At 42.7% G+C, this 17539-nt stretch overlaps 1 protein-coding gene across 6 annotated transcripts in view; it reads left to right on the top strand.

Moving 5' to 3' along the window:
* Positions 1-17539, top strand: part of INPP4B (inositol polyphosphate-4-phosphatase type II B) — a 394433-nt gene that overhangs the window by 155982 nt on the left and 220912 nt on the right. The gene's annotated exons all lie outside the window — the stretch shown is intronic.

Genomic DNA, 17539 nt, shown 5'->3' with positions numbered 1-17539 from the left:
TGATATATACTGTATACTGTATCTATGGTGTCAGGTTACAGACTTTTCACAACAACATGATTTTGTGATACTCAAAGGGCCCTATTCCATGGGACGATTATTGTAAAAAAAAAAATAAAAAAAAAGTTAGATCATTCGGATTTGAGCGATAATCGTTTTGTGTAATGGCAGGTATTTATTAAACGACCAACAAAAAAATCATTGATCGTTTAATAGGATCTGGACCTATTTTTATCGTTTGATTGTTCGCAAATTGTTCGTACATCGTTCGGTGGAATGAGAAGTCGTAGCTGAAACGTAGGCAATAGCAATGACTAAACGACCGCAAGATAAGGATCATCGTTCCGTGTAATTGGGTGAACAATTTAAGATCGTTTATCGTTAATCATCAAAAATCGCTTGGTGTAATAGTACCCGAAGATGTAAATGCTGCGTTTTAAGGGCTCTGATATTGTCTTCAATTCAATTCATGAGAAACTGCAGTCCTTTAATGCTCTGAAACCTTCACAACAGAAAACATATCAGACATGGAGATAAGTGGGGGTCTTGCTGCTGGATCGCTAGAACAAAGGAACAGAAGAAGAACTGATTTTAGTCACACAAAGTAAGGACTATTTGATTTGGTAACACTCCGTCTGAGACGCATCTGTACGCCACACGTTTAGCTTTCCTAGCAGAGATGAAGGAACACAGGGCTCAGCCAAGCACTTCTGTCTATTTCTTCTAATGATTTGTGGTGAGTCTTAGCAGCCAGACCCCCCCCCCCCCCCACCCCACCCCCACCCATCATAAATCCTGATATGTCTCCATGTCAGAAGTTTAGTTTGACTTAAGGTAATCTGCCACTAGGTTTATGCTGCTTTAAATGAGAGAGGCTAATGACAGAAATAATGAACTGAACAATGTATTCATTACATCATTCTGGTCAACTGTTCTCCTGATGTGCAGGAGATTGGGCTTCATCCCGCACCCTTCCCTCTACCCTCTAGCTGCTGATTGACAGTTGTCTGCCTATACACAGTATATATACACAGTAAATAGAAAGCTGCCAATCAGTAGTCAATGGGCAGAAGGAGCTTGTTCTCATGAATATCAAGGACTACTGAGCACACACACATAATGGACTAGTGTGCGGTGCTCAGAGTCCTCGTTATTCAGAAGGAGATCTCTGGATCAGCTGCACAGAACAATGTAAGTGATACTTCATTCTGTCATTCTGTTCAGCTTCTCTGTCAGTAGTTTATGCCACCCTGAGATAGGACGCCACAATCCTACTGACAGGTTACAGATTCTCTGAAAGAATTACATGAAAGTGCAAAAACCTTTCTATATCTCACCAATATGCTTGGTTCCTAATCTCTTAGATTTTATCCAGACGGTTCTTTGATTTGTCTTTCGCTGTATGACATGCTATTTATTATTTACCTTAGTTGTACAAAAGCATTGTAAAGGAAAAGGCAGTCCTAAGTAAAACTTCAAAAAAAAAACTTCTGTAAAAAAAAAAAAACCTAACTGGAAACCTTGAAGAGTCCTTGTCTTTTTGATATTAAGTTGTAGAGGTCATCACGAAACCTCCCGACATAAAGAGGTCGTACAGATGAGAACAAATCCAGTACTGTGTAGTTACCATTCATCTGTATAATTTACCTGCTTCTTATCTTGAGTTCAGTAAGAAAATCCTGATGGTTGAATTTTAAGGTGTCATTCTGAGATGGTGATGTAGTCATGTTACTCACATACCTGGATTATTGTACATTTAATTAGATGTTAGATGTTAAAGGGGTGCTCCAGCCATACAAAACATTTTATATATTGCTGCCTTAATACTAGAGTACATTAAAGGGGTACTCCAGCAAAAACCTTTTTTTTTTTTATTCAAGTCAATGTCTATGTACCTACTGCACATACCCCATGCTGTAGGAATGTACATATACGTTCCTGACTGAGGGGCTTATTGATGTGTGCGGGACCGCTGCAGTGAGAGCGGTCCTGCACACATCAGTATGTCCAGGCCAGAGGTAATGAGAGGCAGCTGTGTTTTCTTAACCCCTTAAACGCTGCAATTTATAGCGATCGCGGCGTTTAAGATACTCAGTGACAGAACAAGCATCTGTCACTGAGTGATCAGGACCCCCACAGCATCTGCTTCTGCTGACGGGCGGGGGTAGGCCTCTTACCTCCGTCCTGTCGGTTCAGCCATCTATGTATAGAGTCTGCTCTCAGGTAGGCTCTATACATAGATCGCCGATAACACTGATCTATGCTATGCTATGGCATAGCATAGATCAGTACATGCAATCTATTGATTGCGTGTTTTACAGTGAAAAAAAAGTGTAAAAAAAAAAAGTTTAATAAAAAGTTTTTAAAAGTATTAAAAAAACCTTATAAACCCCCCTCCCAATAAAAGTTTAATAAACACCCTTGCCCATTATAAAAATAAAAATATTACAAAAAATAAGCATATTACATATTGTAGCGGGAGGAATTGTCTGACCTATTAAAATATAACATTATTGTTCCCGCACGGTGAACGGCGTAAACGAGGAAAAAAAAACACCATCTGGATTGCTGGTTCTAATAAATTATATATCAGAAAAAAATTAATAAAAAGCGATCAAAATTTTTCTCTTACACCAATATGATATTAATAAAAACTAGAGATCATGGCGCAAAAAATGACACCTCAACCTGCCCTGTAGATGGAAAAATAAAAGCGCTATGGCTCTTAGAAGGCGGGGAGGAACACGGCATTAATTTGACCCAGACATCCGTGCATCATAGGGCTCTGTCTTGAAGGGGTTAAAAAAATCTCCAGTCTTCCCATACTTAGCTGCTGCTGTATGTCCTGCAGGAAGAGGTGTATTCTCTTCAGGCTGGCAGAGTGCTCTCTGCTGCCACCTCTGTCTAAAGCAGGAGTGATTTTCTATGGGGACAGTTCCTGACATGGACAGAGGTGGCAGCAGAGAGCACTGTGTAAAACTGAGAAGAATACACCACTTCCTGCAGGGCATACAGCAGCTAATAACAATAGAAAGACTTGAGATTTTTAAATTACAGATCTATAAATTTCTGAAACCAGTTGATTTGGGAAAAAAAATATTTTTGCGAGAGTAATACCTTTTACCAAACACGGTCTTGAAAATATTTTTCTTCGATGTGTCAAAATGGACGGAATAGCTGTAGTCTATGTTTCTAATTCAGTATTAGTATATTGCAGATCAGATAATTGCTATGCTGCCCTGGAGCATTGCATGCTGGTAAAATTGGATAGCTGAGCCTGAGGCATCTAAGTCCATTAGAGGACGACACGTTGCATGTTTTTATGGGGCTTCAGCACTGACTTTTATCCCACTCTAGGACAAATGTGTTTCCATCCATCGTGCTAAGATGGAATTGGAAGCATTTAAAGTAATGGCGGCCTACCGGGTTACCTCTGCACCGATGCCGCTAGTGATAAAAATGGACACTTCCATTTACAGAACTTTATTTACTGTATTTTACTTTCTAGTATTAAAGCCCATTGTGAGAAATGATAATAGCTAATAATTTTTATTAAAAACCTTTGATTAAACCACTAGGATTATGACCGCAGTGTCTCTTAGATCAATACAAAGCGGAGGAACATCTTGACTACAAACGTCTCAGTGGTTTTTATGGAGCGTGATAATCGCTGAAGCCCCGGTCATTTGTGTTGGCCATTGTAGGTTTTATTGCTTTTTCGTAAATAAACTATGGCAATATAGAGGAGTTTGTGCCTCATTACGTTTTTGTAGGTGTGTATTCTGGTTAATAATTTGTTATGATGTGGATTGGGCCAATTTATAGTAACCTGCTACTCAATGCTGCCGGACAACCTCTTACCACGTCTAAATCTAATTTCACGTCGTTAGTTAATTTAGCCAAAATCTTAAGGCCCTATTACACAAAGCGATTATCGGCCGAATTCGGTCAATAATCGATTTGTGTAATTCAGCTGATAGTCGTCTTTTAATAGACTGAAACCCTAACGATCAGCCTGGCAACGATCTGCTGCTGTCCCTCGGTGTAATAGGAGTGGTGGCAGCAGACTGCCACTTTCTTCTATAGGCTGCCCGGACGATCTCGCGATCACCCAGGCAGCTCCGCACACTCTGTGCTCGGCTGGGGTCCCGAGGCCGATCCCGCTATGCACCATGGACACGGGGGGAGGTAAGTTTGTACTAGTTATCAAATTCCCCCCACTGCTGCTGGATTTTAAAAATGGTCAGACTTATCCTCTAATATAATTCTAGTGGACCCCCTGGTCACAACTGTAAGGGCCCTATTACACGGGACGATTATCGTATCGAAAATCATTCGTATGTCGTTGATTGTTGATTTAGATCTGAACCTAAAATTATCGTTAATCGTTCGCTGTAATTCCACGTTCGTTCTCTCAAGTTCCAAATTTGTTCACTAATCGTTCAGTATAATCGCACATTGTTCATTGTTTTGCTGGGATCAGATGGAATAAACGATCATAGTAACCATCGCAATAACGATCATCGTTCTGTGTAACATGGTGAACGATCTCAGGTTAACGATAAACAATCTCGTTTGCGATCATTTATCGTGAGTCGACAATCGTGAAAAATCGCTCTGTGTAATAGGACCCTAACTCCTGCGATCCATATAGCTACATCACTATAGTTCTACGCTTTCTTGATGACGCCGGCCCTTTAACCACACTGAAATAAACATTCTCCGATTTTGTCGAGAGTTGAAATGAAAAGAAAACAGTATTTACAAACAGATGGCACTTTTCATTGAATTATTTCCTGAAAAGAAACCTAGTGGCAACATTTCTCACCACTATAATCAGCGCAGCCATCAATTTTGCAAAACCTGTTGTACGTCTCAGTGGTGTAAGTGAAAATTTTAGGTTAGCTGGATAAGAATGACTTGTTAATTTCTGAACGGTGTGAAAGGCGTTAATATTGCTCGAGCTGAACATATGTTTTATTAGTAATAACAGAGATTCTGTATTTGGGTAATTACGTAAAGTTGTATATTTCTTGTAGTGATCTTGAATTTTTGAATTTGTATATTTCTATAGTGAAGTAAATAAAATTTAATTTAGTGGAAAACAGCCAATCCTTCTTGGCAATAAAGGGGTTGTCCAGCGAAAATCTATTCTTTCAAATCAGAAAGTTATATAGATTTGTAATTCACTTCTATTTAAAAATGTCCAGTCTTCCCATACTTATCAGCTGCAGTATGTCCTGCAGGAAGTTATGGATTCTTTCCAGTCTGACACACTGCTCTCTGCTGCCACCTCTGTCCATGTCAAGAACTGTCCAGAGCAGCAGCGAATCCCCAAAGAAAACCTCTCCTGCTCTGGACAGTTCCTGACATGGACAGAGGTGGCAGCAGAGAGCACTGTGTCAGGCTGGAGAGAATACACCACTTCCTGCAGGACATACAGCAGCTGATAAGTAATGGAAGACTGGAGATTTTTAAATAGAAGTAAATTACAAATTTATATAACTTTCTGAAACCAGTTGATCTGAAAGAAAAAGATTTCTGCTGGAGTACCCCTTTAAAGTTAGCCCATGAGAAGTCAAGATTTTAATGGTATTAGGTATTTATTTAGCAAATCCATAATATTTCAGTTATTTATTTCACTGGACTTCAGTTCTCCATAGATTGAGATACGCCTGAGTACCTGCAGTATTACGTGTGCATGACTAGGATGTCACGATAATTCAGCAACCGCTACCTTCACGTGTCACCTTGTGTAAGAATGAGGGACAATGCACTTCATTTAACATTAAGAATTTCTTTTCAAGTACTAACTTTAGGTTTCTAAGGAACTCCCAGCCTGTTTATCTATTTCAGTCTAATACTATCACATGTACTCCTACAATGACCACAAGGCCAAATTACAACTTTTTATACCCATTGATATTGTGCCCCACGGATTGTCTTCTGATGATCCCACTTACATAGTTGGGGAAAAGTATAGAGAGTGACAAACCATCAAGGTGGTGGCAGTCTAAAGTTTTGCTAGTGTTCACTATAACTCCCATGTGGATTGTGTAACAATTTGAAGAGTGTGTTTTCACCACTCAGTTAATAGAAGTGGTTATATAGCGTTGTGCATCTGATTTATATTATATAACACCTCTATATCCCCTTTATCGGACACATTAATGATAGAGAAGGTCCTGGCGACTCTCTGCACAGGAACCTGACAACTTCCTACAGAGTGTGTGTAACAACCTCTGTGAGTGGTGGAGAAGAGAGTGTGAAAAGAAAGGAAGATAGAGATAGGTAGAAGAAAAGGGCAGCCCTCTTTGGTGTACAGAACCATGCGGCACAGGAATAACAGTAACCCATTAGTAACTGCAGCAATACTCAGACATTTACAATACTGACATCTAGTGGTGGACAATAAAATAACTTCTGAACACTCCAGCACCACTTAAGCTGATGAAAGAACTATAAAAGAGTATGAGACACAAAAAGAAAATTAAAAAAAAAAGAACCACAGTGGTGGGACACCACACTTCCTTTAGGTCAGATAGAGACGTTTTAGTTTGAACAGTTGAGCTTCTCTTCTCTGCAGCTGTAGCCTCCCGGGATATGTTATAAAGTACAATGTGTCAAGGTGATTTGCTTACAGGAGGACATGTTTGTATATTGCATCTCTGCTAGTTAATATGCGGCATGTTCTTTTTCTTTTACTTTTTAAAGTATTTAAGCTAGTTTCATCTAAGTATATGGAAATATTTTCTAGAATTCTTTGCATACAACCTTTTGTACAGTTCCAACACTACTTATAGTACTAAACAGTATATGTGCCAGGGTTCAGCTGTGGGAATGAGGATTCTTAGCGCAATATCCATAGACAAAACTAAAACTTGTTCTTTGCTCATCTAAGGCTACGTTCACATTAGCGTTTGACCATCCGGCACCATTCCGTCTACCTTTTCCGTTTTAGAGTAAGCAAAACGGAAACTGTCGGATCCGTTAAAATCCCCATAGATTCCCATGCTATTTTAGTGTGCTCCGTTTGCATGCAATCTGTTCAAGATCCGTTTTTTTGAACGGAAGAAAAAATTGTGTTTGCAGTATTTTTCTTTCCGCTTAAAAAAACAGATCACGAACGGAAAGTGCACTTCCGTTTTTTTTTTTTTACATTATAGTCAATGAGGACGGATCTAAAACGGAAGGTATTTCCGTTCACATCCGTTTTTTTTCATCCGTTTTTGCACTGAGCATGCGCAGAAGCAGCAAGAAACCAAAGAAGAAAAATAAACGGATAGAAAAACGGATGCTGACTGATGGACAAAAGTCAGTTTTTTTAAGCCAAAATACAAATGGACCATTAAAAAAAGATGAACATTTTGCAATCAGTTTGCATCAGTCTGCTCATCAGGTTATGCTCATCCGTTTAATTGATATAGACGGATCCGTTAGAAACAAAGAAAAACGCTAGTGTGGCCGAGCCCTAGCGCATTTTATGGGTATTGAGATTAGTGAGAATTTATTACATAAACTGATTGTTGAGATATCTTGAGGTCACAAAAAGAAGCAATTATTGTGAAGAAAATAACCAAACAAATAATAATCAGCAGATCAGTTCGGGATTGTTGTAGCTGCCTAAGTATCCAGCAGCACCTGCTATCCCAGCTCACATACTCTGACCAGACTCCATCCTAACCTGGGGGTTCCAGGTGTCTTTATATACAAAATGTACCCAGAATGCAACACTCTTAAAGCAATATACACATGGGTTTACACTTAACAGTGTTAAAAACCTATCCTTAGCAAACAAGCATGATACATAATGTCAAAACAAATAGCACCGAAATACACAAAATAAACAGGAATACAAAACACACTATGGCTATGTTCACACAACGTCAAAAATAGAGAAAAGGCGGCCGATTTTGATATTTAAAATAGTGTCCGTTTTTGCTGCGATTTAACTGACTGTAATGGCAATGCATTGCAGTCAATGGGAAGACGGACGTCCAATGCACACAATGTATTGAATAACGGACGTTTTTTTATTAGTTGTTCACACACAGTTTTTCTTTTGTCACCGTTCTTTCTCCATTTTTACTATTAAACTCAATGGACTTTTCAATTAAGCTGCATCCAAAGTCCAAACTAGAATAATGTACCAACAGCCAAGGGGAGGCCAGACAGCTAAATGACGTCCGTTATTTTAGGCTCAAAATGACGGACTTCATTTTAAATGGAGCTATCGCTTAAGCCTATCTCGCACATAGCAAAAACTGTTTACACGGAACGATCTGCGAATTTTTTGCGAACGACGATTTAAGAACATGTTCAAAGATCAAAATGAACGATTTCTCGCTCGTCGTTCGATCGTTCACTGCGTTTACACGTACGATTATCATTCGAATTTGATCGTTATCCTGCAAATTTGCACGATAATCGTTGAGTCTGTTTATCGTTAATCGTTGAGCGTCGAAAAATCGCTTCATGTAATAGTACCCTAAAGATCTGCATGTTAGGAGCCGGTCTCAGTAAATAGTATTGTTGTGCTGTATATTAGGCCGTTGCTTTATGTTTTTCTATTGTGCCCTTTTCAGGATGTTTCAGGTTATGTAGTAATATAAGACAGTGATTGTTCTTGCGGAGATTGCCGGCTGGCTGAGCGCCGCGGGAGATCAGAAGTATAGGTATCCTGCTGCTAGTGTCAGATAGAGGAGATAATTTTGGCACCTCACTATAACAGCTTCTCATTTGAAGTGTTATAATGAAGACTAGTATTGGCGACACTTGTTAAAGCAAGGGTCTTCAGTGTCCATGTAATGCACAGTCAGCTGGAACGTCTGGGGAGCAATGTACCCCCCCATTCACTCACGTACACATTGTTATACCTTCATTACGGCAGCAGCTCACTGTTCTGTTCTTAGGGACATAATCATTTCTTTTTACCAAATTGTTGTCTAGTCTCAATGTTCATTTGAAGTTGTCCCCCATCATGTACTGTACAATATAGAAGCCGGAGGTGGTTGAACATAACAACATGAACCTACCTCCCTGGCAAAAATGCTGGGGGCCCCGTCCCCCGGCCGCTTCCTGGTCTGAGTGGGACTTGGGTTGTGACCCTAACACCCCATTCTTTATAGTGCAGGTGAATGGGGTCAGCAGGTAGATATGGCCGGTACAGAAGAGGGTGAGGACTGGAGGAGAAGGTTCATACAAGTGGCAAACGTTACTCCTTAAAGACCGCCAATACTCCTTCTCCCAGTGGTCATTAAGGTTACTTATTCTAAGCATCTGCCTTTTTATGGCCTAGAGTAAGGGGCCTATTCCACAGGAGCGATAATCGGCCCGATTCAGACGATTATCGATCCATGGAATAGAGAGAATGATCAGCTGATGATCGTGTCATCGGCTGATCGTTCATTTAGGTTCAGACCTAAAATCGTCATTCGCCACCAGCGCATCGCTATGGTTGAATAGCGGTGCACGGTGGTGACCGACGATTTCAGCAGAACCATACATTACCTGTCCGGGCCGCAGGTCTTTTGCTTTCGGTCCCGCGCGGTAGCATCGGCTTCGGAGCGGGACTGTCTGAACTGACAGACCGCTAAGCCAATCACTGGCCGGGACCGCCGCGGCCACTGATTGGCTGAGCGGTCTGTCAGTTCAGACAGCCCCGCTCGAAAGCTGCTGCGGCTCGCGGGACCGAGAGCAAAAGACCTGCGGCCCGGACAGGTAATGTTTGAAGCAAGAGCACATACCCAGCTCTCCTAGCTACAACGTCATGGTGCGGCTGAGCGATTGCCCTTTCAGCCAGTCAGTGATTGGCTGAGCAGTCAATCACTCAGCCAGGTACAGTACATGACGTTGCAGCTAGGAGAGCTGCAGGACACCGGGTGGCTGTCAGTTGGACCCCGGAGCGGCACCTACGGGCATCGGAATGGTTAATTTACCCTATTTTTTTCCTGCACCCTCTGCTTGTCTGCATTTTTTTCACTTGCCTGGGACTTCTCCTATAGGTAAATTTCGAGTAGCAGAATGCTCGCCTGGGACATTGAGGTCTCGTTGGAGTTCGGTATTGTGACGAGATCTGTCGATAAATGATGTAAAAATCTCATTGTGTTCTGTAACATTTCCATTACTTGTCCTGATAATATCCTGATATGGATTTTTTTACCTGTGACATTCCAGGTATAAGTAATGCCCCGTCGGTTTATTGCCAATGTTGCGAGACGTTGCGAGAATCTGTCGAAGCTTTCCTAGTTTCCCATTTATTTTCTCCATTATTTGGGAAGCCCCGAGTACTATAACACCATAACGTCTTACAGAATTAGATTGATGACTAAACTTCAGTCATGCCGGTGAGTCGCTGCTTGGTATTAATATAGAATCCAAGCTCCACATTCATTATGAAGATGATGATGGAAATGACTTTCATGCTGAGGATGAAGTATTCAGCGCAACTCCATGAAAAATAAAGTCTAGGATTGTGGTTTCCATAGAGAGACGTAAGCGGCTTTATTATCTTCACGCCTGGTAGTTGGGCGACCTGATTGCCCTGAACAATCTGAGAAAGTGACATTTAGTTCCGAGATGAAAGATTTTTCTCCGCGATCGGTTTGGCAGTATTCCACTGGAGTGTAGATATCCAGCCCGGCCGGAACCCTGAAATAGATAGCGAATATTCTCCTTATCTAATGTGACGCGTCTATCTTTACTGCGTTAAGTTTTAAGCCTCCCTATCAATGTCCAGACGGCTCGCGCTCGATTCTCGAAATTCTTTCCTAGAGTTTAAAAATGTAGAAAAAGGAAATGTTGAAAGGTGGTAGTGGAGGGAATCCATAGAATGTTATTAGCTGGTCCTGGTATACCTGAAGAGCATTGCCCAAGATCTTCATTTCTCCATATTGCAAAACTAATTAGATCTCTTGAGAAAAATAACATTTTAAGTTTTAAGGAAATGAAGCACAAAAGCAATGTGTAAAATTACTGTCAGTCCTAGGAACTGCAGCGAGGAAGCATGATGAACACGCCGCACCAACGCGCCCCACAGAATAAGAGACTATCACTAGAGATGAGCGAGCATGCTCGTCCAAGCTTGGTACTCGTTCGAGTATTAGGGTGCTCGATGGTGCCTGTTACTCGGACAGTATTTCCGTGTTGTTTCCATCATTTTCTGAGGTTTTCAGGCAACCTTCCCTGGGCAGAGCTTTGGTTCCCTGCAAAAATGCTCGAGTTTCCCATTGACTTCAATGTGGTACGTTACTTAAAACGAGCACCCGAGCATCGGGAAATATTCGTCTCCAGTATCGAGCACCCGAGCATTTTAGTACTCGCTCATCACTAAATATCTCTACTTGGCTTCAATGAAATTAGGTTTTAAATATGTACAAAACTTGATGAAAAAGGTCACAATGTATCACTATTGATAAAAGGGATATAATATAATAGCTTTATATAAATTAACTTTAAAACGAGATGTCTAGATATGAAGTACTTAAACCCTCATATGGGAAATCTGCACTAAAATGTTTTTAAAAATAGAAGGAAAACTTACCTGGATTTCTGACCACAGCCTTCTATGAAGCACGGATACCCTTATAGGCACAAAATTATAGAACATGTCAGGACAGCCCTATTTGCAGCCAGAGCAAATACCGCCAAGTGCGCATATAGGAGTGCATACAGTTAAATGTGGGTCTGTTGTAGACAGGGCCGCGAGCCATTGGCAATTAACTCCCAGCCCTGTCAATGAGACTTCTGCATTATACCAAAAAAAGGCTTAGACTGTTCACTACTGCTCTATAATGTCCTAAGTGCTTCTGCTACTGCTTAGTGTGTGAATGGAGACACAGAGGAGCTGAATTCTATCTTCTATGTGTGTAGTGTATGCAACTCTTTATATAGGCCAGGTAGTGGCATAGCTATAGGGGTCGGAGCGGGCCCCTATGCTAGGGGGGCCCGGCAGGCCCCCCTCACCACTTTCTCCCCTGGACTACCACCCCAACACCTCCCTTACACACCCTCTGACTGTCCCGGGCTCCTGTGCCGCTGGCATAGCTGTGGATTCATGCTGTCATCTGACTGGGCGGGCCTCTGGTCAGATGACAGCAAGTACCAGCAGCCCCCGGCCCCTCCCCTTTACATATGCGCCTGCGGCTCAAACTACTTCCTGACGCCGTACCTATACGGCGTCGGCTTGTGGGAGGGGCCTCGTCCGGCAGGCTCTTCACTTAGGAGGAACAATAGTGGATTGCGCTGCTGCTGTAATCCACCTCTCCTCTCCTCAGTAGTGTAAGCCGCTGCCAGCAGGGCTGAGGCCCCTCCCCCAGGCCGACATCACTGTATTCACTGATCTTTCCTTGCCTGCTGTACAGCCATGCTGTGATCTGGCCTGGGGGGGGGGGGGGGGGCCTCAGCCCTGCTGGCAGCGGCTTACACTACTGAGGAGAGGAGAGGTGGATTACAGCATAGTGAGTGGGGTAGCTTTCCTCTCTCTCTCTGCCTCTGCTCCTCCTCTGCATCCTGTCACTGCTGGAAGTGAGTGACCAAAGATGCAGCTGAAGCGCCCCTCCCCCCACATGGTGGACTGCTATAGCTGGGTAAGTAGGTGTTTATTTATTTTTAAAGGAGTGTGGGCTTTTAACCTGGGGATACTACCTGTTGCAATGGCTACCTATTGGGGGGGGGGGGGGGGGGCAGCAATAGGATTACCTGCTGCTGGGGCATATGTACTAAATGGGGGATTAAGGGGGATGCCATCTACATGGGGATACTGCCTATTGCTATGGCTACCTATTAGGGGGGGGACACTATGGGATAACCTACTAGGGGATATCTACTATATGGAGGATTAGATTAAGGGGGATGTCATCTACATGGGGGATACTATTTATATGGAGGAACTACCAGGAAGAATTACATGAGGATGCCTGTATAAATGCAGAGAAGGGCATGACTACTATAAGGACGCACGCACAGAAGCACCTGATTACTTTATGGGGGCACAGAGGGGCCTGACTACTATATGGATAGACAGAGGGGTGCCCAACTACCATATGGATGCACAGCGGGGCACCTTATTACTATATGGATGCACAGCGGGGTACCTTATTACTATATGGATGCACAGCGGGGTACCTTATTACTGTATGGATGCACAGCGGGGCACCTTATTACTATATGGATGCACAGCGGGGCACCTTATTACTATATGGATGCACAGCGGGGTACCTTATTACTATATGGATGCACAGCGGGGCACCTTATTACTATATGGATGCACAGCGGGGTACCTTATTACTATATGGATGCACAGCAGGGCACCTTATTACTGTATGGATGCACAGCGGGGCACCTTATTACTATATGGATGCACAGTGGGGCACCTTATCACTGTATGGATGCACAGCGGGGTACCTTATCACTGTATGGATGCACAGCGGGGTACCTTATTACTGTATGGATGCACAGCGGGGTACCTTATTACTGTATGGATGCACAGCGGGGTACCTTATTACTGTATGGATGCACAGCGGGGCACCTTATTACTATATGGATGCACAGCGGGGCACCTTATTACTATATGGATGCACAGCGGGGTACCTTATTACTATATGGATGCACAGCGGGGTACCTTATTACTATATGGATGCACAGCAGGGCACCTTATTACTGTATGGATGCACAGCGGGGCACCTTATTACTATATGGATGCACAGTGGGGCACCTTATCACTGTATGGATGCACAGCGGGGTACCTTATCACTGTATGGATGCACAGCGGGGTACCTTATTACTGTATGGATGCACAGCGGGGGACCTTATTACTGTATGGATGCACAGCGGGGTACCTTATTACTGTATGGATGCACAGCGGGGCACCTTATTACTATATGGATGCACAGCGGGGCACCTTATTACTATATGGATGCACAGCGGGGCACCTTATTACTATATGGATGCACAGCGGGGCACCTTATTACTATATGGATGCACAGCGGGGCACCTTATTACTATATGGATGCACAGCGGGGCACCTTATTACTGTATGGATGCACAGCGGGGCACCTTATTACTGTATGGATGCACAGCGGGGTACCTTATTACTGTATGGATGCACAGCGGGGTACCTTATTACTGTATGGATGCACAGCGGGGCACCTTATTACTGTATGGATGCACAGCGGGGCACCTTATTACTGTATGGATGCACAGAGGGGTACCTTATTACTGTATGGATGCACAGAGGGGTACCTTATTACTGTATGGATGCACAGCGGGGTACCTTATTACTATATGGATGCACAGCGGGGTACCTTATTACTGTATGGATGCACAGCGGGGCACCTTATCACTGTATGGATGCACAGCGGGGCACCTTATTACTGTATGGATGCACAGCGGGGCACCTTATTACTGTATGGATGCACAGCGGGGCACCTTATTACTGTATGGATGCACAGCGGGGTACCTTATTACTGTATGGATGCACAGCGGGGTACCTTATTACTGTATGGATGCACAGCGGGGCACCTTATTACTGTATGAGGACACTGAGAGGGTCTAACCACTATATGAATGCACAGAGGGGGTCTGTTATATGGGGGCACAGAGGACACCTGTACTGTATGAGTTAGAAGCCTAAAATGTTTGTCTGGCAGATTCTGATTGGATGGGATAGGGGATGAGGCGGGGGGGGGGCAAGCTAAAACCTTGCACCAGGGCCCATCAGCCTTTAGCTACGCCCCTGAGGCCAGGCTACACTCACCAACTCTGAAACAGTTAAAACTTCAAACTGGGGCATGCAGAACAAAAACTGGTAATTTAAATGTTATACATTAAGCATAATTAGTGCTAATTCACATGTACACATACTTACCTTCCTCCTCTTCACCCTTCTGGTGCAGTTAGCTGTGTACTCCATGGTCCAGTGAGATCATTAGCACTGGAGCATTGGGAGCACCGCCTCCCCCCATAGGGCCAATATGGGGGGGCCCCCAGTGCTTCTAACAGTCTCACCGGACCATGGAGCACACTACTAACAGCAATGGAACGGCACAGAGGAGGAAGGTAAGAGACATACTATAAGAGACATAGCTTCCTCCTCAGCTTCTCCTGTGCAATAGGAACATAGCAGCAGGTTAGATTCGTCTCACCTGCTGATAGTTCCTCTTCAACACCTTTTCCTGACCAGTAACCAGATATGATAGGGACGCTCTGAGATATTTTTTTACTCACACTTTAAAACACTACAAGGGCAGCATTAGTGAATGGAGTGACACTTAATTTTATGAAACCTTCCACATACAGGGACAAGTTATACATTTAGGTGGCTACTTTTTAACCTTTTTTTTATATATATATTATGTGGCTATTCTCCGGTGTATCTGCTAGGGCACTAAACAGTTAATGCTATTTTTTTTGTCCACAGCGACCTATACTAGCAAAGTTCCTGCTCTGAGTAATAAGTCACCTAGAAGCAGCTCGAGATGTCACATCCAAACCGTCTTGTCACAACCCCCTGAGGGTGAACACCACCATTTCCTGAAGCATGTTGGAAAGTCACTGAATTATTGAGCGTTTCCCCTTGTCCATGATTTTTCCTCCACACAGGCCAGTTCCTCCAGGTTTTATTTTGGGCAGATGAATGACTAGCACAATATAAAGATTATGGATTGACCCTTGGGTTTGTAATATTATAGCCGGTTAGTTCTCTGCGCCATTTACATTTAGAATTGGGATGAAGTAATGAAAGAATATATTGGATGGAACTATTAGCAAGTTAGACAAATCTAACTCAGTGGAGGAAGGTACAGTATGTCTCTTATAGTATGTCTCTTACCTTCCTCCTCGGCACGCTCTGGTGCAGTTAGTAGTTTGCTCTCAGGTGCTTCATGATCCGGTGAGAATGTTAGAAGCACAGCCCATTACGTTCTAATAATAATGAATGGAGTGGGCTGACCAGGGCAGCGCTATGGAGGCAGGCAGTACTCCTAACGGTCTCACCAAACCGTGGAGCGCATGACTAAGGGCCCTATTCCACAGGACGATTATCGTTCGCATAATCATTAACGATAAACGATTTCAAATGGCCGCTATTGTAAACAACCTGAAATCGTTCACCCATTTACACGGAACGATGATCATTACTTATGATCCTTCTTGCTGTCGTCTTGTCGCTATTGCGTTTGTCGCTATTGCGAACGACTGAATATCGTCTTATTCCATGCAAACGATTTGCGAACGAGCAACAATAAAAATAGATCCAGGTCTCATTAAGCGATCAACAATTTCTTGTTCGTCGTTTAATCTTTAACTGCTATTCAACCAAACGATTATCGGTTTGTTCCGAATGATTTAACGATTATCCGAAGGATAATCGTCCCGTGGAATAGGGCCCTAAGACACATAACTTCCTTCTTAGCGTCTCCTGTGCAATAGGGACTTATCCGCAGGTTAGATTAGTCTAACCTGCTGATAGTTCCCCTTTAATCGATCTGATCGATCTGACCCACCCACTCAATTTATTTATAGATGTCAAATCTGAGATTGTACAGTTTGAGTTATAAACTCTTCATGGTCTTGCATGCATCCTTTCCTAAATGTAGGGCGATGAGAAGACTTGCCTATAAGGCTGATCAGGACCGCGCACGGCTCGTACATACGTGTTGTGCCCCTTAGGAGCAGATGGTGTTGATCACTCTTCCTGATCTCACTACTTTTTGTTCTGTCATAATGGGCGCTCATAAAGAAGAACAATGGGTTGTGACTATCACCTGCTCGGTGTTTATTACTTAATATTTGCTCTATATACACAGGTGTAGGGTTGGCCTGGCTAGCGGGACCGTTTGTTAGCTTGAAGTACAATACATTGTGTGTTCTGTACATACTGTATCATAGCTGTCAGTTTTTGTATGACGCATTTGGCTCGGTGCGTCGCTGCCATTGTACGTCCATAATATTTGGTCTACACACTACTATGCGACCTGAGCAATGTTACATCTGCACTTTTTGTATAAATATGAGATATACTGATATTATAATTACATTTATTATTTTTCTTCACTAGCAAACCAGTTGCTCTGCATGGATGTGTTCTCACACAGTTCTATTGAATTCAAGGGAAAAATGGCTGACATTTACAATCAGTGATTTTATGTCCGTATAATTTAAGTGCATGTTTTTTTTTTTACCGATTCACAGCCCCAAAAGTTTTTTTTTTGGAATGTTTTTTCCACATTTGTAGGCTGTTTTCATCCCCAAAAATAGTAGGTTTGCAAACTGCTTAAAGCAGAGTTGGGAAATCTTCAGCCCTCCAGCTACTACTACATTTCCCATCATGTCCGGACAGCCAAAGCTTTGCTTCAGACAAGTAATAAAGGAGATCTTTTAGGTGTGGATAGCCTCAATGCTTATATAGCTGTGTAGCCATGTTAGCAGTTTGGGACGTTGTTTCTAGTAGACAGTCTCCTTTTAATTCCATTTGCAAGAAACTGCAAAAAAGTCCAAACAAAAAAAGTTTACTTTTTGCTTTTTTTTTTTTTTAGGCTGA

Source organism: Dendropsophus ebraccatus, chromosome 7 (genome assembly GCF_027789765.1).
Source record: "Dendropsophus ebraccatus isolate aDenEbr1 chromosome 7, aDenEbr1.pat, whole genome shotgun sequence".
In the NCBI taxonomy this organism is placed as follows: domain Eukaryota; kingdom Metazoa; phylum Chordata; class Amphibia; order Anura; family Hylidae; genus Dendropsophus; species Dendropsophus ebraccatus.
This window is presented reverse-complemented; position numbering and strand designations above follow the sequence as displayed.